This window comes from Excalfactoria chinensis, chromosome 2 (assembly GCF_039878825.1).
Source record: "Excalfactoria chinensis isolate bCotChi1 chromosome 2, bCotChi1.hap2, whole genome shotgun sequence".
Taxonomy (NCBI): Eukaryota; Metazoa; Chordata; class Aves; order Galliformes; family Phasianidae; genus Excalfactoria; species Excalfactoria chinensis.
Window position 1 is genome coordinate 133219137 of NC_092826.1, and position 25649 is coordinate 133244785.

The 25649-nt window shown below is 35.9% G+C and overlaps 1 protein-coding gene across 2 annotated transcripts in view; it reads left to right on the forward strand.

Annotated features, from left to right (window-relative positions):
- The window catches only part of PTPRN2 (protein tyrosine phosphatase receptor type N2), a 620737-nt gene that overhangs the window by 311388 nt on the left and 283700 nt on the right, over positions 1 to 25649 (forward strand). The window lies entirely within an intron of this gene.

Below are 25649 nucleotides of genomic sequence, written 5' to 3' on the forward strand. Positions count from 1 at the left end.
TGGCCGTGCTCTTCTGGCTTGGTCTTGGCAGTCTGGCTTGAAACTCCACAGCTACAACTGGGCTGCCATATTGCAGGTAGAGAAAAGGGTTTTAATGCTGTGTAGCAAGATTTCAATCTCTCAGCTTCCCAAACCATAATCTTTCCTGACCTCCTGGATGTAAAAGAACTTGAGTCAGAGGCCACAGCTGCAAAGGAAAGCTTTCTGTCTGACATCCATAGCCCTCAGCTGAGGCTTAATGCACACAGTGATTGCTGCTACCCTTAAATCCTTTTTAACTCCTCTTTTCAAATCCTGACTCATCTCGTCCCTCTCCAATCTGTGTACTCACAGTTATGGCTACCTCTTGTCCCAGAACAGGAGATCCCCCAATGCTTGGAAAGCATCAGGATCAAACCTTAAATGCAGGTTCAGTGACAGAAGAAGTCCCCTCGCTGGTATGGGCTCACTGTTGTCTTCCAATTGCAGTTGTTTACGTAGTATTAATATTTTTAAAGTTATGGTTTGCATGCTGTGTAGAGAAAAGGAAACACATCTTGGCTTTGTGTTTGTATGTGTCTGTAGACTTTGTGTTGTACATTTCATTTGAGCTTAATGTCAGCATCATTACAAAGAATGCAAGAAGCACATACTAAAGAAGTGAAATATATCAATATATAAGAATCAGTCATTGCTTGTGAGGCAACTTCAACCTTCTCTTACAATATTTTAGGGAAGACAGAAGTAGATACTATGAACTCAATGCATGCTTCTATTAACAATGGAAAATAAAATTATACATGTGTTCTTAGCTTTGTGTATGTCATTTATTCTTCACCATTTGATTACTCTGTCATACTGGCTAGACAGTGTCTGATTTGTATTCATCTCTTGCATTTTATTGTACTTTTCACATAGGCCTCACTCAGGCCTTCCATTGCAGTTTTTCTTATATTTAAGCTCTTCTTTTTTTTTAAACCTGTTTCAGTGATTTCTGCATTATGATGTCTGTTTTTCTTACTTTTTTCTCATTTAAAAATCTTCTTTCCTCTAAATTTCTTCACCTCATTTTCTACTTCTGCAACATATTTTTGCTGATCTTCTCTGATCCTTCCTGTCTTTGTAATCCATTTTTCTTTATTTTTCTTTCTACTTTCCTGTCTTTTTATGTCCCCCCCATCCCCCCCCCCCCCCCCCCCCCCCATCCCCACACTTTTCTCTCTTTGGATTTTTTTCTTGTTGTTTTTGCTGGCTGACTGTCATTCAAAATACTGCAGTAACATAACAAGAGGATCCCCTGAGACTTCATGAAAAATCCTATGAAAGCAGCTGTTCTTGTGATGTTTTCAGCAGGAAAAGTGCACAGAAAAGACTGGCTAGACCCAGGCCACAAATAATGATGCTGGGGAACTGTCCTTTCTCATTGTTTCTATAAGGTCTAAGGCAGGGAAGGGATGATCTGCCAGTCCTCACTTGCCCATCTCCCCCAGTGTTATTTTCAGTATAAGGTTCATGGCTTTGGCTTGCTGTCACAAATGTTCTCCTAGTAAATTTTGGGAAAGATCTGATCTGGGGGTGTGTGTTGTTGGGTCGGGGGAGCTGAGTTATTGTTATTATAGATAAAATGCGATTTAAATTTTGAAAGAAGCAACAGTTAATTATTTACATAGAATTTAAATGTCATTTTGAAGTTTTGCTGGCTATTAATTCATTAATTTAGCTAAGGCCTTCAAGGGATTTCTAAATTAGAAAGTGGGTAATAGAAAAGAAGCCACTGGAGCAATGTTTTTCACATGCAGTTCTGTGGCAAAATGTATGCTTTCTATTTATTTGTGTGCTTTTATGCTAGGTTATAAATGACATATATAATGAAGGCAGAATCCTAATTTAACAGATAAAGATTTAAATCTGCCCAGAAGAATTTCATGCTGATAAGGTATCATCAATGTTTTAAAATGCTAGTATTAATAGCATGTGGAAAATTTGCTTTTTGAATAAATTATGTTTCTCCTTATGCCGTGCAAAATTGGAGGATTGTATCCACTCCTATTCTTACAATACTTACAGGTAATTGTCAATGTAAAAATTGTTTGCCATTATAATTTGTATTATTGATCACTTGGGCTTTTTTAATGTTCTACTAAATCTATATATTCTTTACATTTTTATATGAATGCATATCATATAGGTAGTGATGATGCCTGTGACAGATGTAGTTGGCTTATTTTTCCTTGAAAAGAGAAAACTTGTGCATGAAGTGAACCATAATCTAAATTTTAAAATTTACTGGGCTCTTATCTAATATTTTGGTAGAAAGATATAACAGGAAGCATTTCATTTTCTTTAAAGGCTACTCATAATTATTAGAGATTTTTCATATCTCATTGGCTAATATGTAAGAATCATCTGCTTGTGTGTTTTCAGTAGTCAATGTTTCTGCATTACTAACCCAAATAAGCGTTTCCATGTGAATACATTTATTTGCCAGCTTGTTGTCTGAGACTGTGCAGTGTTTCAGTCTGGTCTGCGAGTTCTTATTCACAGTTCTTTAGATATTCATAGTGTTAATTTAGATTGTTACCGTACAAATGTCTGGTAGCTGATGAACTCTGAGTACATAAATAAAAGGGTAGTGGCCATATTCTGAAACTCTAGGATTTGTCAGTCAGCCACTCGTGATCTTATGTTAACACAAAAGTGTGGTAAGGGTTGCAAAATATGGTGCTCTAAATGAATACCTTTCTGTGGCTTCTGGAGGTCTCAGCTTTTGCTCCTATTTATTCCTACACGTGCTGTATCACTCATAGCGTAAATATTGTGATTTCATTCTTTGGTGAAAGATCTGGCACAAGAAAAAGTTATGTCTGATTTATGGCAGTTTTCTAAGGAAAAAAAGTCTGTACAGAGCAAGTATTCTCACCTTGGCTTTTTAGTTTTGAGCCTAGGAAGTACTGTTTGTCTATTTCAGTAAAATACATTACATGAAAACTGGGAAATAGGTGTGTTTGTTTTTTTTTCTTTTTTTTTTTTTTTAATGGAACTTTAATTCAAGTAACCAAAGTAAATGTTATCCTTTCTTATGACCTTCCAATTTGTTCCTTTCCTCGTTGAATACATCTTCCTTGTTCTTCTTCTTTTTTTTTTTTTTTTTCCTTTGCCTCCCATTTTTGGTGTATTTTAGTAATTTCAGTCTTCAAAAATTCTCACTTAGTTGTTTCAAATCAGTCATTTGAGGTTTCTTGGTATTAGCATTGATGGAATTTACGTGATAGAATTCCCCATTGTACACGTTTGTGAACCAAGCAGATAAGACTGGTTTTCTTTGTTTCTCACAATGTGGTGAAATACTTTTTCCAGGTATATTGTTTGAATAGAAACAAAAATAGATCATCGCTAAAAGCCATTTTCTTGAGAGCTGTAAGAGCAAATAAGTTGTATCGTCTGTATCTCTTTAGTTCTTGAAGTAATTTGATGTACCTGTATTGACCGCAGTGATACCGATTCTATAATTTTATCTAAATAGACACTAACTTCAGATGGAACTATGAAAGCTAAATAATGCATACACATCAGAAAGCACACTGTGCCCTTTCTATCTTCCCCAGCCCTCTGGTTTCTATCTAAATCAATATCTGTGTACTGCTGTGATGGCTCACAGCACGACGTGCATTTGGCATACTGAAACTGTTACATGCTTTAAAGCAACACAGGATCTTTTGGAAAGGCACTTTTTCTCTCAAAATGCTACTGCCAACGAACTCCCATATAAATGGTCAATAACGACCAATTGCCTCCATTACCAAAGTCAGTGAAATGGAAAAGTAACCAATACAAGAGAAAATAAACTGAAGGGAAATTTTTGTTCTGGATTCATAGGAGGTTTTCTCATGGAATAAAATATCCTGGGTTGGAAGGGACCCAGAAAGCTTTACTTCAGTTATATGTACTTGGGGGAAAAAAAATAGTTTATTTGCATTTCTCTCTGGTCTTTATCACTGTTACCGTATGATTTTTTCTGACAACTTACTGCATCTCTTCTAGACATAAATGGATTTGGCTTGCTGAATGATTTTTGTCCTCTAGTTTTCTTTCTTTTGCTGTTTGTTTGTTTGTTTGTTTTTGTTAGAGAAATATTTGTAGCTATAGCAGGAATTTAACTGAGCCTTCATTAAAGGACTATAGGTCCATTCCTTTCTCCATAGCACTGCTGAAAATGAGTATGTTTGAATTACTGTATTCAGTACTACAAGTGAAAACAGTGAAGTGAAATGAAATGACTGTTGACATGTCTTACAAGATGCCAGATACAGTCAGTTTCTGAAATTTGGGGATTGACAAGGACTTCTTAACTTAAATGTGGTTGTGTTTATTTCAGCTTGGGCAGAACACTTATGGGGGACAAAATGAGCCTCTGGCAAAGTACCGTTGTTTTATCATATCACCAGGAGAAGAAAGGTAGAATCTTCGGGTAGAATCTTTGGGTAGAAGCTTCATAAAAGGTTAAGTAGGTTTGCTTCCACCTTAAGTCTTCCTGAGATGGATTAACATGCAGCTATTAAATCTTGCAGTATTTCTCAAATAATGATTCAACAGTTATGATACCTCAAAAACGTTACAGGATATATATATTTTTAAAATAACTTCAGGTTACAGAAACAAGTACGAACTTTGTGGATCAAAACAACTTGTCTTCTGTGATGCTGACTTTGAATAGCCTGTCCTGACAGTATCTCAAAAAGGACAGTTTCATCTTTCAGAATCTCAGGACTGTTGTTAGAAAATATGTTTGCAACTGTTGAAAAGCCACTCTAGCAGTCATTGCTGTGCACTGTGCAGTTATTGGAGAAGGAATCTTAAGAATGAGAAAGGTGGATGAAAATGATGAAAGAATTCTGTTGAGTTTCTTTTTAGTTTACGCATCTGTTTGCAGTATGCTATTTAAATGTTATGTTTCCATTCTTTCATTCCTTTGATGTTACTTATCTTTCACGGATAGCTTTGAGGAGAATAGAATAAAAAAATATTGTTTGTATAATTACCAGTACAGATCTCTATGTACGGTTATTCCACATATATGCTGAGAATTCCCAGTACTTACATCATACATCTTCCTCTTCTATGTCCAAAATATGTTCAGTGCTGTTATATAGAATATGTGCAAAGTCATTAACTACACTTCTACTTAAGCACTGTAATTTTACTGAACTTATTATAAATTTGATTAAAATATTTGAAGACTCCTTCTAAAAACAGACCAGAGCCTTTCCATAACCTTTCAAAGCTAACACTTGAACACAAACGCAGATTATTTGAGGTCCTTTTTGCAAGGCCCAGGTGTTGTTTGTCTTTTATTTTTTGTGATTATTTCAGCCCAGTGAATACTTGTGACTGTAGTGAATCCACACAATCAAATCACTTGCCACATGTGCTGACAGAACCCCTTAGTGAGCCTTCAGTTGGACTTGGTGCATCCTTTCCTGCCCAGAGATTGGTCACTGCTAGATCCCAGCTTTCACAGTGGTGTCTGAGCCATCTACACCCTATCCTTCAATCATTTCATATCTGCAGGCTAACCCTGCACTTTTCTATACTGCTTTAGATGTCTAGGGAAATTAATGTTGCACTCTCCAAAATGCTTGTGCCTTTCAGTTTTGTTGAAAGTTGACACAGTCTTCATGTATCTCATACGTGAGAGTTTGCTTTTGACTTGATAACCATACCATCTGGGGTACTGCACAGCAATAGAAGTCTAGAAATATAGATTAAAGGACATTCTTGCATCACCTCTTTTCATTTACTTCCAAGCCACAAGTGAAAGTTTTCCTTCTTATTCTCAGAAAGCTGAAGCTTGTCTATTCAATGAGTGAATCTTACAAGCTCCACTTGTGAATGTCTTACAGGAATAAACCAGAACTTTAGCTTTTTCTATTACCTCAAATCTGTATAGCAGATTATTTTGAAATCTAATGAATACCTTACTGCTTTGTGTTGTAAATTGTACACTATTCAGTCTCATCCTGTACTTTGATTGCTTCTCCTCTCTGTGGAGGTCTCAATGACCTGTGCAGAAGGAACAGTTCCTTTTAACACTAGGATTACAATAACTGTTCTCAGATACCAGTGGTACACATGTACAGAAAATAACACAGGTCAGATTAAAAATCCTAATACTTAATGGTTCAAAAATTATTTCCCAAGTTATCCAGTCTTAAGCTCATTTTCAGTTTTAGAACCCACAGGTGGTTGTTTTTTCTTTGATTGATTTATTTATTTATTTTTGCAGGAGCTACCTGATGAGTTACTTTGGTGCATATCAACCATAATCTTATAGTTCAGAAAATAAAAATTTAACTCAATGGAAATGATAATTTGGAAAAAAGCAGAAATAGTGTGGAAATGGTATTTTAATTACAAGGTTTATCATTAATATATTTTATGATATTTTGTAAGGTTAAGAAACTAAAACTCCTTGAGACTGGGTTGTAGTCAAAGGAAAGTATCTGCATTTTGAGTCAACTGTGGAAATTGAATATTGAAACTGTGTCAATTTCTGGAAGGACAGGTGTGATATTACTGACTCATGCTGATGTAGCTCTATCACTGTAGTTACATTTCAAATGCTTGCTGGAAAAATGACAGTGAGTTTTCTTTACATATGATTTCGATCCAAATTTCAGTGATTTTTACTGGCTGTGGCTTGCAGAATACCACGTTCATATCTTCATTCATCTCTCTATAGACAGTGTTTATTTTTGGTTCTGCAATCGCCATGGTGCTGGGTTGGAGAAAACATTTTCATATGATAATAACTTGGAGAAGTTCCTTGTTTAACATAGAAGCAACAACTCACATTTCCAGCATATTTACAATGCGTTTCTACTTCTGGTTATGTGAAGACCGACTTTATCATTGTGGGATTTCAAACTCTGAAGCAAGCTGAAGAAGCATCCAGAAACAGAAAATAGTGGCATTATTTCTCCTAATCATTATTATAGTTACATTTTTCTCAGACTTGTTTAAAAAAAAAAAAAAAAAGAAAGAAAGAAAATAGGGTACCTCTTCCTGTTGAGTCACTTAAGATGAATTATTTTCTGGTTTTGAATCCTTTCTGTGACGCTTGTAAGAGCCCTGCTATCTGGCATCAAGAACAAGGAGTAGTGAATCCTCAGAAGGCAGAAAAAGCCAAGAAAAAAGCCAACCAGATATCATTTTAACATTTGTTTTATTCCTTCTTATCCTCTTCCTCTTTTCTTATCTTTTTAGTACCAGGTAATCTTCAAGGAAGGCATTATTTGAATGTCTGTTGACCACAGGTATATTATGAATACAGTGAACTTTCTGTTTCTGCAGTATAATTTTAAATGTCTGGATCTGTGTGGCTCTTGGGTGTTTTGTGTTTGAAAAAAACAAAACAAAAGTGAAAAGTAGATGAATCCATCCATGACTAAAGAGAATTTTGAAAGATTACAGATTTAATCTTGGTGATCTGGCCTTAATAGCTTCCTTGGCTTTATTACCTGAGCATATGAATTATTCTCAGATAATCGTTTAAGTATTGGGAAATGTCCTGCATCTCACTTCCTACAACTGCAAAATGCTAATTTGTATTACTTGTTTTGTGTTCTACCTCTCCTGGTTGTTTCCTGCTGCCAGGCAGCCTTATTCAAAGCTGTAAGTTTTCTTATACTCTGATACCAGACTGCTGTTCAAGAAATAATTTTAAAGTGAGATTTCCTTCTTAAAAAATCAGATGATTTGTTTTTCATCTCTCTACAACTTCAGTGATAAAAGACAGATCAAATTTTTGTCATTCATTGCAAAGTTATCTTTTCCCAATAGCATCCAACAATTTCCAGCAATCTGATAGCTTGTTTGCAGAGATAATCAGTCAGATTTTTTCAGTGCTTTATAACCCTCTGTAACAATTGTGTTTTGTTATCCATTGATTATTATCTCGATTACTTTAATTTTTCCTCTTTTTTTTTTTTTTTTTTTTTTTTGCCCACGATCCAAGGTCTTCAAATTTATGCGCTGCAACAATAGAAATCAAAATGATTTCTGGCCACGTTTGAATAGCTGCTCAGTTCTTGAAAAAATAAATTTTACAAATCTGTGCCTTTGAACATTAGGGACAATAGGAGCGAACAGGCATGCAGTAAATTCCTGATTAGAAGAAAACTCTGAACGGAATTCAAACACTTAGCTCCCAGAGATGTATGTGCCAGTGGTGCTGGATGTCTTTAGTGTCCTGTTAATCAATCCAAGATTATGAAATTCTCAAGTACGTAAGTATACAAAAGAAGCAAGAGAAGTGTGTCATTCAGAAGCAGTTTATGTCTGACATGACCCATCTGTCTCCTGAAGCACACAAAAACTAGTCCTTCCTAATAACCATCTTATCAAGTCTGTCAGAGTTTCTCTTGTTGTCTTAATGCTGTACCGATCTGGGCTAAGCACACTCTGGCAGCAGTTGCGATTCAAATGTGTATTTTGTCTTTTGCTGGAAAATAGATGATTGATTGCTAGTGCAGTTCAAAAACACATGGGCCATTCATTCCTGGCTAGTTTTCTTCATGCACTTTCTACAATTGTCACTGTTTCCCTCAGCTCTTATTATAGAGCAAATCATTCCCTTGCCCCTCATCCTGCTGTGCATTCAAGGTTCCCAGCTGTCCTCATTTTCTCTATTCTTTTAGGAAAATCTCTTCAAGAATCTCCCCTTCAATGCCTTTTCCTAATTTTCTGTGGTTTTAGGATCTCTTGTAGTGCAAACCCACATGGGATATGGTCATTTGCATTATTCAGTCCTATTATCTTGTTACTTTAAGCCATGCCACTTTCAATTGAAGTTGTCTAGTGTATTACTCTAGTTGTGGTTATTCTTTGCAGCATTTACTTTGATCCTCTTCACTAAATGCACTATTTGAAACCCCTCTCTGCCTGATGCTGTTCTTCTTTTGCTAAGTGTCATGCACACGTGATGGTGACTACAAAACACATTAGTTTAACAAATATTTGTGCTCTCCAAATGTTTGTCTTCACACATTGTTTTCTGAAGACAAAGGTGTAGGCACAGGGACAATTTTATGATTAACTAATTGATGATGGGATTTTGGATCTGTTTCTAATTCTGCATGACTGACATAATAGGGGAAAGCCTGGTATGAAAATCACCTCCAGAATGGGAAAGATTTAAAAATAATAATAATAAACAACAAATACTTTAAGCAAAGAGCTGATTTGATTATCTAAAAGAGCATTTGATGCTCCGGTCCCAAAATTACTGTGGTCTTTATTAAACCTGAAGACAATTAAATCGACTTACGCAAATGTTCTGAGGCTCTGGATTTATTTGTCATCGCTGTTTAACGTAATTTGTCAGAGAATACAAAAGTCATAATTTATTATTAATAATTTTAATGTCTTCCTTTTAATCATGAATTAGTTAAGGATCTGTAACATACTGCTTACTTGCAAATGGATGAGACAGTGCTAGTGTTGGTAGCAATATCTGTGGCTTCCTGGTAGAGAGAGGGAAGCATGTTGTGTTTTTTTTTTTTCTTCTAAATATTATTTAGAAGCTTTTTTCTCTAAATATTTGAGAGATGTAATATCAGATGTCTTTACCTAATGAATAAACATCAGTACAGGGCAGGGGGAAGCAGAAAACTAATTTGCTTGGACATTTTCCTTACTGAGAAGTTTATGAGGAAAACATACAATTCAAACAAAATTGCTCTGTTTCTGAGTACCGCTACACCATGAGAAGTTTTATTGAAGGATATAATTTGTGTTTTGTCTAGATATTTCTCATTGATTCCTTAATTAATGTGAGTTTTACCCTTGGAGATATCAGGTTTAAATTATTTCATTTTTCTGCTGTTTCCTATGCTGATTTATAATACTAAAAAATAAGTAGTATTTCACTCGTTTCAAAAATATATTCTCAAAAATATATGAAAATATAATAAAGGATGCCCCAATACTATGAGCAATCTGGGGCCTTGTATATTGGACTTTCCTACTGTTTGTGAAGTATCTAGTAAACTTCTCTATATGCTGTCTATGCTGTCTTATTTCCTTGAGGAGTTTTGATCTGAGTAATTTTCCATTCCCCTGTCTTCATTTGTACTGATTAACCAGGGAAACTTCTTACTCACTGACATCTTTACCAGACTCTTTTACCAGGAGGATTTCCATGTAAGCTGAATAGATTATAATTCTCTCTGTCTTGTAGCAAATGTGTATTTTGTTTTTAAAAAGTCACAATTTATTATTAATAATTTGATTACCTTCCTTTAAACCATATCTAATTTCCGTGGTTCTTATGTCCCCCAGAATTCATATGGGTGTACTAAAGTCTGCATTTTCTGTTGCTGTAAAGATTTATGGGCTATTTTAATAGAGATTAGTGAAAGTGCAATACCAAAGCACCGTAGGTGGTAAAACCCAGTTATCATTTGTATGATTAGTTTCACCTTGTAGCTGTGTCTCTGAAAAATGCAATTAACAGTTTCATATTCAGCATAGCTGGCTTTTATTCCTGATGCATGGTGTGCAACATTTGCATCATAAAAAAAACCCTAATTGGTAAACACAGCCTTGCCAGATTCTCTGCAATTTACCCAATTCTCGTAACGTTAATTGGCTCAGCTTCAACACACATTGGATGGGTTTTCAAAGGCAGCCGCAGATTAGAGAGCTTGCAAGCACTTGTGTTCCACAGTACTGACTCCAAGGAGACTGAGGGAGGAAAAAAAAATATTTTAAATTAATGCTGAATTCAGGCGAGCTCTCTTGTCCAATGGTTGCCATGGAAACTGTTTTGTCTGCTAATCTGATAGCAGAGTGCATGTTTATTGGTACACATCTCTAATGACCTTCAGAGACTAAACTCAGCTGGAAAGTAGTATTCTACCACTGTGGTCAGAGACAGCAGCTAAGTGATTACATCCTAAACTCTATTATTGTAGCTTACACTGTTGTAGTGGGTTTTTTTCCTTCTTTATTGTTGTTCCCTGCTATGCATTGCCCTCAAAATGACAATTTGCAGTGCTGAGATGCATATCTTTGTCAACAGATACAGTGTCACATACAGTATGTAAAGTTCTTGTGGTGTGGTCCTTAAACTGCAAATTCTTTTCTTGCTGAACTCAGAAATGTCATATTTTTGTCTGCAATAATGGGTTAATTGAATACAGCTGAGCTTCTAAAAAATAATATTAATAATAAAGAAACTGAGTATTATGTATTATCTCTGAGAAACAGGAAGAAACCTGGTTTTCCTCTTGCCTGCATAGATTCACTCTTTTAAATGTGAATGTTGTTTCTGATACCATTAAAAAGATTATTCTTAAAGTCCAAGTGTTACCCCCTTATGTCAGAAACTTTAGGTATAGATGCTTTACTGATTTTTTAATTCTGTAATAATAATGCACAAGCATTATTTGAACAATTTCTGGAAGCATGCAAAACCAAATTGTATCCTAATTAACTGAGCAATCTTACTTTAAACCTGGAGGTGTCTAACTGTTGACTCTGCCTTAATTGCCAGCACTGCATGCATGGATGCTATACGATAGCCAATTAATATTAGAACTGTCAGACTCATACAGGGAAGGATTATGGGTTTGTTTTCAAGTCCTGCAGACCAAATGGCACCTCAGCATTCCATGGAGTGTTCATATTGACTTCTGCAAGTTCTAATTCTGGCCTTTATGAAGTAAACGTTAAATAGGACAAATCCATGGTTTTGTGGCATGGTAAATGAGAAAATGCTGTGCAGGCATTAACAAAGTGGTGCATCTCTTGCCTTCAGGCTGTGAAGGCTGTGTAGTGTGCAGTGGAAAGGAGAGGGACTGCTTTAGACCACTGCCAATGTCTGAGGTTTGCTAATTTTGGCCTGCAGAAGTGGGAAGGCTGCTGCCATGCTTCTCATTCTGTCCTGCAAGCAGTCTGTGGGCATGCTCTACTGAGAGCATCTCCCATAAGTGAGCATAAGAATCCAAGAGTGGAGAGACCTAACATGAAGATACCCAAGGTGTAAAGACAGAATAAAGAGCTGGAGCAAAGGGGCAGAAGAAGCTGATAACATGCACCAGCTTTCTGGAGAAAAGGGATGAACCTTCTTACTGTGCCATGATATCAGATGTTTCCTTAGCCAAGCTGAAGAGAAGTTCACATCACATCTTGAAACTGAGTTATTGCAGAGAATTCATTTTTAAATCTTTACAGGAATGAGCTTTCAACCTCTCCCAATCATTCCTTTCCAAGCTCCCCTTGCCAAAATTTTGTCATTTTGGTATCAAATGATATCAAATCACCTTGTATTCAGAACAGATCATTGCTAAGATTGACTCTCCACGTTTCATGCTTCATTCTTGAAAATGAAATAAATTTGAGATAAATGCAAACCCTTTTATTTACATTTCGTTTGAAAATATAAATCCCTGCATTTTATAAATTTGATGTTAACTGTTGGCTGCAGCTGCTCCAGCCAAACGAGTGCTGTGCTAACTTTGCAGTGGATGTAATGCAAAGTTGTTGTAGGGAAGGGCTTCGGGAAGAGGTTTTACTGTGTGTTACTGGTACAAAACAGGCATTTTCATGTAGGACTTTTCATGTAAGAATCCATGTAGAATTCTTCTCCCAATAATATGGGGGGGGGGGGGGGGGGGGGGAAAGAAAAACATAAAATTTGTTTATTTTTTTTAATCCTCTTGAAGTTCTGCTGACTTTCTTTACAAGAGTTGACTTATGTTCCTCCAAATCTGTCTGATACTTTTCTTTCACCAATTAAAGTATTTATCTTCATTTCTGTTTAAAAGAAAAAGAAAAAAGACAGTACTTTCTGTTCTGTGTGAAGTGCATTTGTTATATATATATATATATATATATATATATATTATAATGAAAAAGTCAGTTGCAATTTTATTCTTTCCTTGCTGTCATTATTCCTTGAATGCAGTCCTCAGTCTGGTTTTAAAAATTTCTTGAGAAAAAAGTGATGTTTTTACCCTAAATTAACAGTTAATTAATGATCAACTTTGTACCTGGGTAAGGAGTGCAGACAAGACTCCTTAGTACACTGTTCAAACCTGATTTCTACAACCTCTTAGCCCCGATGCCAGTGAAGTCAATCGAAAGTCTTCAACGAGGAAGGACAAAGTTCTAATTTTTTGGGGTTTTTCAGTTATGATTTTCTCTGAAGAGACTCATTTAAAAGGAAAAAATCCATTGGCTGTTATTTAATTTATACCTGAAAAGATTTAAAGGAACAGAAATCACGGAAAATCTTATATTTTATACTTTTTTCTCCTTATATATATATATATATATATATATATATAATGTGTATATATATATATATATATATATACACATAATATATATATCCATAGTGAGTGAAAAGTCATTATGACTGCTTTCTTACAGGAATACTCAAGTAGTTTTTCATCCCTTGCTACCTTGATAACTTGTGGTTGTGGATCTCTGTTGAGTCATTGTCATCATCGGTTATAGAGTGCCTTACTGATTTTTGTCAAACTAATGCATGGGTTTTCTACTTCCTTTCTGTCCAAGGATGTTAGTGAATCCTTACCACTCCCTGAAAGCAGGTAAATAACACAGGTATTTACCTCATAAATGTTCCAGCAAAAAGGTGAGGTGTCAGAATAATTTGAGACAGATGCAGATGTATTAAATCTGTTTTAGGAATGTTGCTGATGTTCAATTGTATTCTCATAACTGTTTAGTCTTCCACTTACTCATAAATACACAACTACTTTGCTAAATATTATAGCTTGTGAAAGAATTAGAAACATAAATACTCTTATTCTCTTCCTTTTAACTATGTAATAATAAAAGGACTGTAATTCCCCCAAAGTCATTGTTATGTTGGTGCTTAATTTACAGGTGTTGAAGTAAATAGTACATATCCACAACTAAATATATAGTGGCTTTGAAGGATCTTATTGTAGAAGAGAGGACAAATTATTGCTGTTTTAACTTTCCTTCTCTTGCAGCACTGCTATCCTCAGTGCCTGCTCTGTTGCTATGTAATAGTTCATTGCAGACTGGGTCATATTCTCAATTTTTTCATTATTCCTATTTGTAGACTGAGTAGTTAAAGCTCTATCAGTGGATAGATCTTTCAACATTTAAACAGTGTTTTCCGGAATTGAATGGGCCACTGTACAGAATGTGAAAGAAACTCATTTCCAAATCATTCTACCTATATTTTCCCAGCTTTATAAAAAAATCTCTTAAGATAAAATCTGTGCTTTCTTGACCTTTATCTAAACCGAGCAAAGCATTTGACATATATACTGAAATGAAAATGCAGATGAAACCTGAAATTCATTTCTTCTCACTACATCTGGACATTATAGTGTATATGGTATCAATGTAAATTCTGCATGAACAGCAAATTTGGTCTCAGATCTTTGCATATACAGACACGCACACAAAAGAGGAAGTTTAGCTTTAAATAAAATGATCTTATCATTTAAAAAAAAAAAAGGTTTAAATTTTGTTTTGTTAAACATAACCACTTTCTATTATATATAATGTTAAATTAGTGGTGCTTATTTCCAGTGCAACTTGGGTAGTTATTTTCCTTAATTCTGTAATCTCTAATTTCAATATATTATGTAAAAATGATCATATAAATCCAGCAGCATCATCCTGTACATAAAAATCTTAGATTGCTTTATGAGTTTCAACACTTCTAAAATAGATTAATCCATTCTCAGAGTCAGAGGCTGTTTCTTGGAAAGACTTATGTGTTCACCATTATTCAAAATGTATTCTACCAAATGGCTCATTCAGTGATTTCACTCTTTGCACAGTTATCTTCAAAGCTGATTCTCCACTCAAACAAGAAGCCTATTTTGAGTTTAAAGTATAAAACACTCCCATTAAAATTCATGGAATTTGGCATATTTGTGTAGTCTGAACCTTTGGCAATTTGAATAATAGTGCCACAAAAAACAAGATAAATGAAGGGTAATGCCAAAATGTCAAGATGATGATGCTTCTTCCACTCTGTCATCAACTACACAAATACCATAGACTCTGTACTGTAAAGCTCAAGGGTCACACAACGTGGCAATATCACAGACATGTAAATATACACAATAGTTCAGAATCCATGCTGTCGGCATATGTATATGGTTGGAAATATCCATTTAGAAGCACAATTAGTTTCTTACTAATTTTACTTAGATAAAAATTTAGGAGCTATTTGAAATTTTGTCAACAAACATTGAAGTTCACCTCTGTGTATCTCTGGTTCTCTATCCCTATCTCTGTGATTTGTGTTAGAAGTAAAAGTTTCTCCTTCTTCAGTCTCCTTTGGTTTGGCTGCTCACCATCCAGCTCCTAGATAGAACCAAGGGCTTCTACTGTTGATCTGACTTATTTGCAGATTTTGATGTGTTTGAGATGCTGACAGAATCCAAATAATGGCTCAAAATGAATTCATCATTTGCTTAGGACAAAACCAAATCAGAGAAGTGAGATGTGCTCTTTTTAACTTAGTCTGCATTTAAATTTTCCACAAATATGAGCAGTACATTTAGACATGCTTCTGTCCTTTTGCCATCTTGCCAATCTGGACTGCCATGAGCAGGCTTCTACTTACTTCATTTCAGAGTTCCTCTAATTCAAACCTTTTGCTATCCAAGCTTGATGGTGCTGGCAGAATACAAAATTTCTCAGTTGCTAATTTACTACATTGTGCTAAATGCTAATCTCTTCTTGTTGCATTATCACCTTCCAATCTCTTCTTTCCTGTATAGACTTTGTCTATAGAACTTAATATACAGTAACATCTTCCACTGATCTGGACAAGTACTGTTTTCATAAAATTGTTACATCTGGTATTCATTACAGTATTAGATGTCAGTTCCACTGTCACAGATGTGTTCCTCAATGATGTGTTATGGTGCTCCAGGCTCATATTAAAAAGCTTTATTCAGTTTGTAAATATTTATTTAGCGATCAAAGTCTGAAACTACCTTTTCTTTCTGACTATGGGGTTATTTTTTCTCTGTCTAAAGAAGGTTTCACAGTGAAATGCCACCCCTAATCTGATTTTGTATGTCTACAGTATATTTTATTAACCCTTTTTTATTTTCCTTAGTGATAGATTAGTAAATTCCAAGGTAGCTTAGGAACATTGCTTAGTGACCTTTTTGTTCTTTGCATTTTTTGAGGTGAAATCAACAAAAGACAACAATAGTAACCTTTCCATATTCATTACCATAAGCTGCATTGACCTTAAGAAATAGTCTCATGATTCCACACTTGTATATCTGGTAGGGCTGCTGTGCTGATTTCAAGAACAATTTTTTTTCAAGGACAATTTTTCTGTTTATAGAGCTGTGCCATACAAAGAAATTAGAAGTTATAGAAGTGTCTGTGTGTTATGGACTGACAGATAAATCTCCCAGGACTTCCATTCTAGAAACAACTCCTTAAAAAAAATATATCCTCAAACAAACTTTTGAGTGATATTAACTATAAAAGTCTGATCACATCTTAGAAATCTGGTAATAACAGGATCATTTTTATTATTATTTTGATTTTTATTTGAAAATAGGCTTATTTGTAAAGTAATATCTGAGAGAGTGAGATTGAATAAATAAATAAAAAATAAAAATAAAAAATGCTTTTAGAAGGTGAGGATGGGCCATATGAGAAGTCTTAGGGTTCAAAGGGCAAACAAAGACTAGGAAGAACGTGTGCATAAGCTTGCATTGATGAATATACTTTGTTAGACTAAGCTTGGTGTCTCAAACTTCATGATATTTGATCTTGATATCTTTAATTACTGTTGCTGTTAAAGTCTACCTTCTTTTCCTGATTAGTTTTCTGAAAGAAAAAATGTAGAGCTGAAAAAAAAAAAAATAATGCAATCAACATCTTGTAGATGAGCTTTATCAGAAGCTTTGGGTGCTTACTATTAGTTGCAGAATGCCTGGCACCTCTGTTTTGACAGTATTTCATCTTAATCACTGGAAAGGAGGCAAAGGGTCATTTGCCTCCTTAGGTGGACTTTTCTGCTTCTTTTATCATTTTTCTCATTCTCACGTCGTACAAATATCTTTGGCTTTCAATTCAAAATTATTTTAGAGTCTCAGATTTCTCTCTTTCAGGAATCAGCTGTAACTTTTAGTTCCATCATGGCTCTACTGAACACTTCCTAATTTTAAAATAATGTGCATCTAACTTTGCTGACCTGTTGGATCTTGGTGCTAAGAATTTATTCTCATCTTCCTGCCTTATTAATCAAGCCTTTGATACTCTCAGCTTTTATTTAAGTCATGCCAATCATTCCTAGTATTCCTGTCTTTTATTTCTCAAACTTACAATGAAACTCCTCCTTGATTTTTTTTTTTAACCTTTTATGATAGCAGAAAAAGAAACAAATTTCTGACAGAGAATTTATTCAATTTTTACAAAAATATTTGCTGTTACAAAATGTGTTTGATGCTCCAACAGCAGAAAAAAAAATGCTAAGTCTTGTGTACACTTAGGACACAAGACTTCTTCATTCTATATCAGTTCCATTAAAATGCAAGCTTTCCTGCATACTAAAGCAATAAAAATAGCCTCTGACAACCAGCAGGTGTGATAATGGTGCCATTCCTTGAGTTACAAGACACCTGAGATAACTTGAGTTAGTACATCATAGGCCCTCTGTAGTCAGTGCAATGTAAGTACCTCTAAAAAACTTTTTAGATACTCTGTTTTACAGCTCATATATTCTGCTTTAGATGTTCATTTTAAATGCAGCTCCTGGAGTTGCCTGCCTGCCTGCCAAAACTACAAAGAGAGTCTAAGTAGTAAACATGTAGGTGGCAAATGTGAGTGTAATCAGTCCTGCTATTATCAGCATCTGGGAATTTAGTAAAACTTGCAGGTTTTGGTACCAACACCAGCCCCTTGAGCAGCTTCTTTCTGTCCATGGCTTCTCTGTCAGGGGTAGGATTTCCCCCATAGATATTTTATGCTACGTATCTAAAAAGGTCATGATGTTATATCTGCTTCTTAAATGCTTTTTGCTAGATATCTATAAAGGTCATGTTTCACCACAGCCTGAGGTGTCTGTCCTAAGCGGGGAACTGTGTTAGCCTGTTTCTACTCCCAGTCTGTCATAAAATACATGTTAAAGCATGGTTTTGTGTACTTAGTAATGTAAATATGAAGTCTACCTTCCTGAAACTTAGACATTGATAGTCTACATTGGTCAAGTGATGCTTGTTTTTAGATGTTGTAGTTTTCTCTTTCGAAGTCTTGTAATTATGTGGTGATTTCTTTCTTTTTTTCTTCTCTTTTAAGGAAAAAAGTCTTCATAAACACAGTGTTTTGCATTTCATAGATGTTGAATCATTTGCTATACCAGAATTTTATCAAGATTCTGGGTCCAGAAAGATTCTTCTTTTCTGTCCTTTGTGGAAATATTTAACGAACCTGAGCTAATTACACTATTGGAAAGGCATCAGTGAGGCTCATACTCTGTATCTTCAGAGGTTGCCCCATGAGGACACATGAAAAAAAAATGCTATTTTCTTGTCAACACTAATATCATGGAGGACATTAGATTTTGCAGTGCTGCTTTAATACCTTTCTTATTTGTTTGGGTTTGTATGCATAGTTGGATTGAGGATGGAACTTTAAATTCTCAGTTGTGCAACTGAGAAGTTGTGCAACTAGCCTCAACGTGAGAAGAAAAAAAAAAAAAAGTCATCAAAATTATCCCCTCATGATATTTCTATCATATTTTGTGGCATTGACAATAAACTTTTAAAGCCAAATGAAATCTCATTGCAAACAGTCAGTTCTGTAGTTCACAAGCTGAATTTTATCACGTGCAAGGAGGAGCACCAGCAAGCTCTGAGAGAGTAATTGCAAACAGTAGATCTTTCCTTTGATTTGATAGTATGGCTTGGATAATTTTCCAAATCACTAATTCCTCAGTACCGCGTACAGAACGGGTGGCTGCTGATAACTCAAGCCTGCAAGTAGTCTCAAACCGGCCTTGTTCACGACATTGTTGCCTCTGCATATGTTGGTATAAAATACACAGCAGTGCTCCTAAGGAGGAAAAAGAATGAGGAATGATAACATTAAATCAATAATCTTGATTTGACTCCTTTTATCTTTGTTCAGCTCAGTAGCGCAAGAAAATGAAAGCAATGGTTTTTGTGAGAAATTTGGATAGCACGGAGTGCTCAGCCACCATGAAAGTAATTTCGTATCTGGAGATGAGCTGTGAAAGCAGCTTTTCTGTTTATTTGAAGGATGGAGCAGAGAGGCCCAATGTGACCAGGAGCGGCTTGGAAACAGCAGAAAGGAGTAGCTGCACGTTTCTCTCTGACTGTCTTAAATCTCTTTCAGATTAGGAAACTGATCTCATGAGAAGGCATTAAATATGGCACGCATCTTCAACCTGCTAAATGGTGGTAGCGCTGCCATCATTAGCTATGAGTTTATTTTGGTAGCATGCAGAGATCAGATTGCATAATTACTGCACTGGCTCTTGCAATATGTTACTGGCTCAAACCTTGGCAGACACTTCGTAACTGAGTAGACTGATGAGGTTCAGCCCCAAATAGTCTGATTTTTCAGGATACACAAGTCGTATGAAACACACACTCAAAAATGTTCTTAATACTTTTTATAAATGCTGGATACAAAAGATTATTATTATTTTATTTTTTTTTTACCTCTCCCATCTGACGTAGCTTCCTTCTCTGTGTGTTTGTTGTAGACCAAATACCTGAATATTACTGACCCAGAACAAAGCATCTTTTAAAACAGGATTTGGACCTCACAGCCCAGGCACGTTATTAGCATTATCTCTATGGTCATCATTAAATGGATGACAAAAGTTTGTAGGCTAGAAAGGGAAATATTTGCATGCAGATGCATGCAGATAAGGAGTGCTTGTTTTACCTTTTCACTACTGCTTAAAATCTTCCCACCATAATATGGTCTTGCATTGGTCTAAAGGGAAGTGTAAAAGGCCAAAGCAAAAACTCCTACCAGCTGAGACTGTTTAACCTACCATCTGTTTCTGAGCTGCCGATGAGCCTCTGGTTACCAAGAAAGCTGCCACCCAGTTATCCTTACTGCACAGCATATTTATGGCCTTTAGCTATTGAGAGCAGAATGAGAAGAAATGCATAATTTCAACTTCCATGCTTCTTTTCATTGAGATCTTTTAATCCTGCAAGTCCTTATGAAAATAAAATCACAGTAGCAGTACTTCTAAGGTTTTCTTCTGATGCTGTGTCTTGCAGATTTTCTGAGTTTTAAATGTGTTGTATTACTCTGTCAAGCATATGTAAAGAGTATGCCTCCAAAATATGTTTGGTATGAGCTAGTAAGATTATTTCTTATAGTATCAGCAAAACATTTTTTCAAATGATTTCTTTTATTTGGCTGCTTTTCTTTTATATTGCTTCACTTTTCAGTCAATTTATTGTTTCTGAGAGCAGTGCTTGGAGAGACTTGGATTTAGTCTCGCAGATGGCACTAACTATACATCATTGTAGATGATCTGCAAATGGAAAGGGACCTAATGTGTTGAAGTAAGTGTTGCTAGGAATTCTGTAGGTGGCACTCTCTGCTCTGCATCGATCTCCTCTGCATCAGTCTTCAAACACCGTTTATACAGTGCTTGTTTTTTGTGCAAGATAGCAGGACCAGCATCTTTGTTTACATCCATGCAAATGGTACTTGTAGAGTCAACTGTTTGTCCATTCTCATGTTGCTGTGTTCTCCTAAACTCTTAACGGCTGATGTTGGTGGTACTTACATTCAATGCTGCTTTATTTCTTTTTGGTATGAAGTACATGCACGTGGAAACTGCTGGGTTAATTGTTACTGTTGTTATGTTTATTAACAGAGCTCTGTGTTGAGTTCTGCTATTTTTGCTCCCAGTAAGTTGTACCTGCAGCTGAAATAATGCCATTGATGTCAATGGGGCAATGTGGGAAGGAAGGCTCAGTCTGGTTGGGAGTGAGGCTGACTCTTTTTCAGTGTTGGGAGGCTGCCAGCTCTGAGAAGTTAAACGTTGTGTGGTTTTCTGGGTTGAACATGGAGTGGAATGTCTTTCCACTCAACTAAGCACAGCCAGGTCATACACGACCAAATAACAGCTGCATCATGCTTGATGTTTCCAAGAAAGAATGAGCTTCAAAAGAAGTCTTATCCTTTCAATAACACCTTGCATAGATTATAGGAGTAAGAAAGATGGTATTTTTTTTATTGAAAAATAAATAACTAAATAGGTAAGTTGGGAATGAGACAGTTTTCCCTATTGCCAACAGCTCAGTCCTTGTAACACAAAACTGCCTCATTTATCAAGGTCCCAGGGAGTGAATTCTGACATTTCAGCCCACTTACTGTATCTGAAATACAAGACCTTAACCATCTAGCCTTAGTTGAAGGGAATGCCTGAAAGAAGAAACTGTGGATGCGTGCCTTCTTGAACTAGTAACAATTTTATCAACTCACTGACATCAAGAGACTTGAGACACTGATGCCACCTCAAAGGCTTCTAGCTTGTTAGCCTTTCACACTCCTATTAGGATGTTTCTAGTCTAGCTCTTTGGGTAAAATCAGTAATTGTCTTTAAGAGATTTCCAGAAATCTGAAATGTGTCTGTCAGCACGGTGTTAGAAGCTGCACATCAGTCAGTGAACATAGCACAAGGAAACTGAGCAAAGTGAAACCTTTACCTGCAGGCAAAAATTTTTAAAACCACTGCCGTAATGTGGGCAGATTTTATTGCATTTATTGTAATAATTATGCATATATAGTAATGTAAAAGAACTATTTGAAAAACTACTTTGGCTGTAAATGCAAGTAGTTGTTTAGATAAATATATTTTGAGTTAGATTGTTTCTAAAGAGAGAGATGGAAAAACATGGTACTCTGGTCTGAGCTATAGCTTTATGGAGTTATGTTGTGGTTTCTCATATAGAGGACTGAAATAAATGGCCTCTCATTCCTGAAGAATCAAATTAATAAGAGAGTAGAGAAAAAAATCCTTTTTTCTTACTATTTAATTAAGAGCCCAAATGATTAACATTACCTAAATTCATATTGGAGATGTAGAGGATACTTGTACTGATCTAATTTGGAAAAAATCTGCTTTTTGGAAGATTTTAGAAGGTATGAATTTTCTCTTTGTCTCAACCGAGTAGTTTTCTTTCTTACATTTTCTGCAAAGATGAAAATTAATGAAGAGTCTTATTTATGTTACATTTTCTACCCTGCTGGTTTAAAGCTCTTCTGTAATTTGTACAAACTTTTATTATATGCAAAACATAAAGGCAGAAATCTCTTATTTCTTATCTATTTGCTGTTCTTTTTTTTTTTTTTTTTTTTTTTTTTAATAAAGATATTAACAGTATACAGGAAAGCAGTAAAGTAAGACACCTGCCATTTTGCTGGTATTGCCAAATACTTCCTGTTGGCCTGATTCAGCTGGTTCCTTACACTCTTGTTTATACTGAAAAAACTTCTACTTTCTGGAACTGTTCCTGGAGAGATTGATTTTTGATCCCCCATGTCTACTTACAGCTTCTGAAGGCTGCAGGCTTTGAATATTAGCTATGTAAGATCACTTATTTTGCTGTTTATCATGAACCCACTTCTATCAGACAAATTCAGCTTCTTAAATGAGCTTGAATAAGAGCTACTGAACATGGGCTCCTGAATATACTTAGATCATTGATTCTCCTACTCTTCGCAAATATATGTCCACTTCTGTACGGCATGCTCTTGCCTTTAATGTAACAGAAGTGAGCTGATTGTATTCATGGTGCTGAGAAAATAATATACAAGTATAATGCTTGCTACCACCACTGAATGCACGGAGAACTTTAGAAATTCCTTCTAAGGGTATGGAGGGCCTAGACTGTCTTCTAATCACAGGATTAAAGAACAACAAGATTGCAGTTAGACTATGTAAGAACTAATACAAAAAGTTTGGCTTGATATTATTTCCACACCCTCCACTGAGCTCCTGTGGGAAGAATTTTTATGTGGAACATGGATAAATTTGTTCTCATCCATCCTCAGCGTCCTTTGTCACAGACTTTCAAGGGGAGGTGATCAGGATGCTTTTCTTCCAGATGATGCCTCCATATAAGGGAGTTAATTTAAGACTTCATAGCTACATGATCCTTGGGCAACTTTTTTTCTCTACTTGCTCTGTTCTTCACTGCCAACAAGCCAAAGGGGAGCCTAGATGTGTGCCATCCAAGGGCCCCCATTGTAATTCTGGCTACTCTGTTTGCATCTGAGCTCAGCTGGTTAAAGGTAAAAATCATGGCAAAATTTCCTGCTGTCATCTTCGTGGTCAGAAAGAAAAACTGTTCCCTTGAGTGCTGGATGTTGCATCACCATCAGTGTTTCCTCAGTAAATCATGATGTAATTAGTAGAAATACTTGGAGAAGAGTAGAGAGGCAGAAGTTTACTGAACTGTTTTAACCTGTCTGAACAAAGAAAGGCTGCAACATATGCAGTTTGTTTTCAGAAGGAGTTTGAGAAGCAGCTTGGAACCAAAAGAAAGACCTATTAAATCTTGGCTGACAATGCACATATCTATACTGTATTCCAATCAGTTTGCTCATCTGGAGAAAGACATCTGTTAGTACTTGGTCCCTGTGAAAAACTGAGCCTCTCAGACAGCAAAAATAACATACAGTTGGAAGGAAAACCTGATTTGTGAAGTTGATAGCATTTGTTTACCAATATACCATGGTATATACAAAGATATTTTTTTAACTTGGTTTTCTGTGCTGTGTAATATTATATGACAGCAGAAGGTTCAGCACTCGAACTTGTCACAGAATGACTCAACACCTTCTGACAACTCAGCAAATAACAACAGCAAAAAAATCTTTAATCAGTTTCTGTACCCAGTAATCTCAATTGCAATCATCTAGAAGTATCCATTAGCCTCAATTGGGATCAGAACCCATCCAAGTCTTTCATGACTTCGTATTCAGCTTCTTCCCCCAGTAAGAAAAAAAATGTAAGCAGCTAATGAAAAGGTAAACTCCCTGTGTACACATTGACATAAATGTCAAATTTTAATGATTGCTCTCTTTGAACTTTGGACCACACGTACATACTGTGGGATCCTGCATAGGAAACAGTAAATGTCATCAGGACGGTGCATAGGATGTAATATATTATAATAAAAGGCCAAATGACTTGAAAGTCAGGTTTTCTTGCATTTTTTATGAAAGATAAATTGACCCATTTTTGTGAAAGATGTCATTAAGTCGTAGTGTAATTTTTGTTGCAAAATTGAAGTCAATGACTGAGACTTGTGTTCCTAGAGACAGCCAAATGCTTTTGGAAACACTCCTCCTAATTAAAAGATAGTAGCTGATTCAACCAAAAATGCTTTCATCTTTCATCCTGTAGAAATTGGTACATGGCCATGAAAACTGACTATTTTTTTTTTCCCCTCTTTCTCTCTGAGCTTTTGCTGTATTATGGAAACAGACTATTTTTGTCTGTGCAAGGGCCCTTCTGTTGAATATACCTTTGATGTCTAGGAAAGGATAGTGGATTTGTTTTCACATTTGACATTTTTCTTGAAATCAAATCAAAGAAAATCTTTATTTTGCTGACTTTTTTTGTATATATATGTGTGTGTGTGTGTGTGTGTGCATATACATACATACAAACATATGTACATTTGGCAATAAGAAACTACAAGCCAGAGAGATTCCTATGAATTTTAACTTTTCTCTACCTGTCTGTCATCACTGCTTTCTTGCAGAGAGCATCGCGCTGTATAAAAATACACTGTAATCCGTAGTATAAGGCAAGTAGCAAATATAATACACTGTTTATTCTACGTTACTAAAAGGAATCAAAATTTTAAGGTCGAAAGTGCAAATTTTTCATTCAGTCACCTCCCTGGATTTGATTAAATACATTAATTGGTGTTTCTACTGTAGTAATTGTTTTTCTTAAAGTCAGCTGATCGCTGATGCTGGGTTAATTTAATTCATGTAAAAGTGCATATACACCAAGAGTTTGGAATTTGAGGATCCCCCTCCTGCCCTTTGTGTCATGTACTGTGGGTACACAAGCATTGATGGGTAAAGGAGGAAAAGGGGGCGGGATCAGATGCCATATTAATACTTTCTGAATTCATTGTTATGGAATTCATAGCAGAACACAGCAGTTGGCTATGAACATTGGAAAATTGTTTGCAGGATGCTCATTTTTGGAGTTTGCCCGTTGTTTTAGATTGTAATGTATATGAAACTGCTGTGGAAGGTGAAGAACAGAGAATCTGACACAGAGCAGCAGGGAGCCTGTTTAAAAGCATGGTTCAGGCCTCCCACGGTGGAAGAGGGGTTTAGTTGTGTGTAGAGAGGAAGCAGTCCAAATGCCTTTCTTCATGAATCCAAGCAACAGAAAGGGCATGACAGAACTGCAGGCTTGATTTCAGTGCCAAGAGCTCGGCAGAAGCAGATCCTTGGCTTGGGACCGATCTCTTTGACAGGAGTAAATCGAGTTATCCTGCCTTCCCCGCAGGGCAGACAAGCACCAGCACTGCAGAGGTTGGTTGTGTAGCAGCAGCTGAGCGTTTAGAGCAGATCAGGAAGTTGAGGCCTACCAG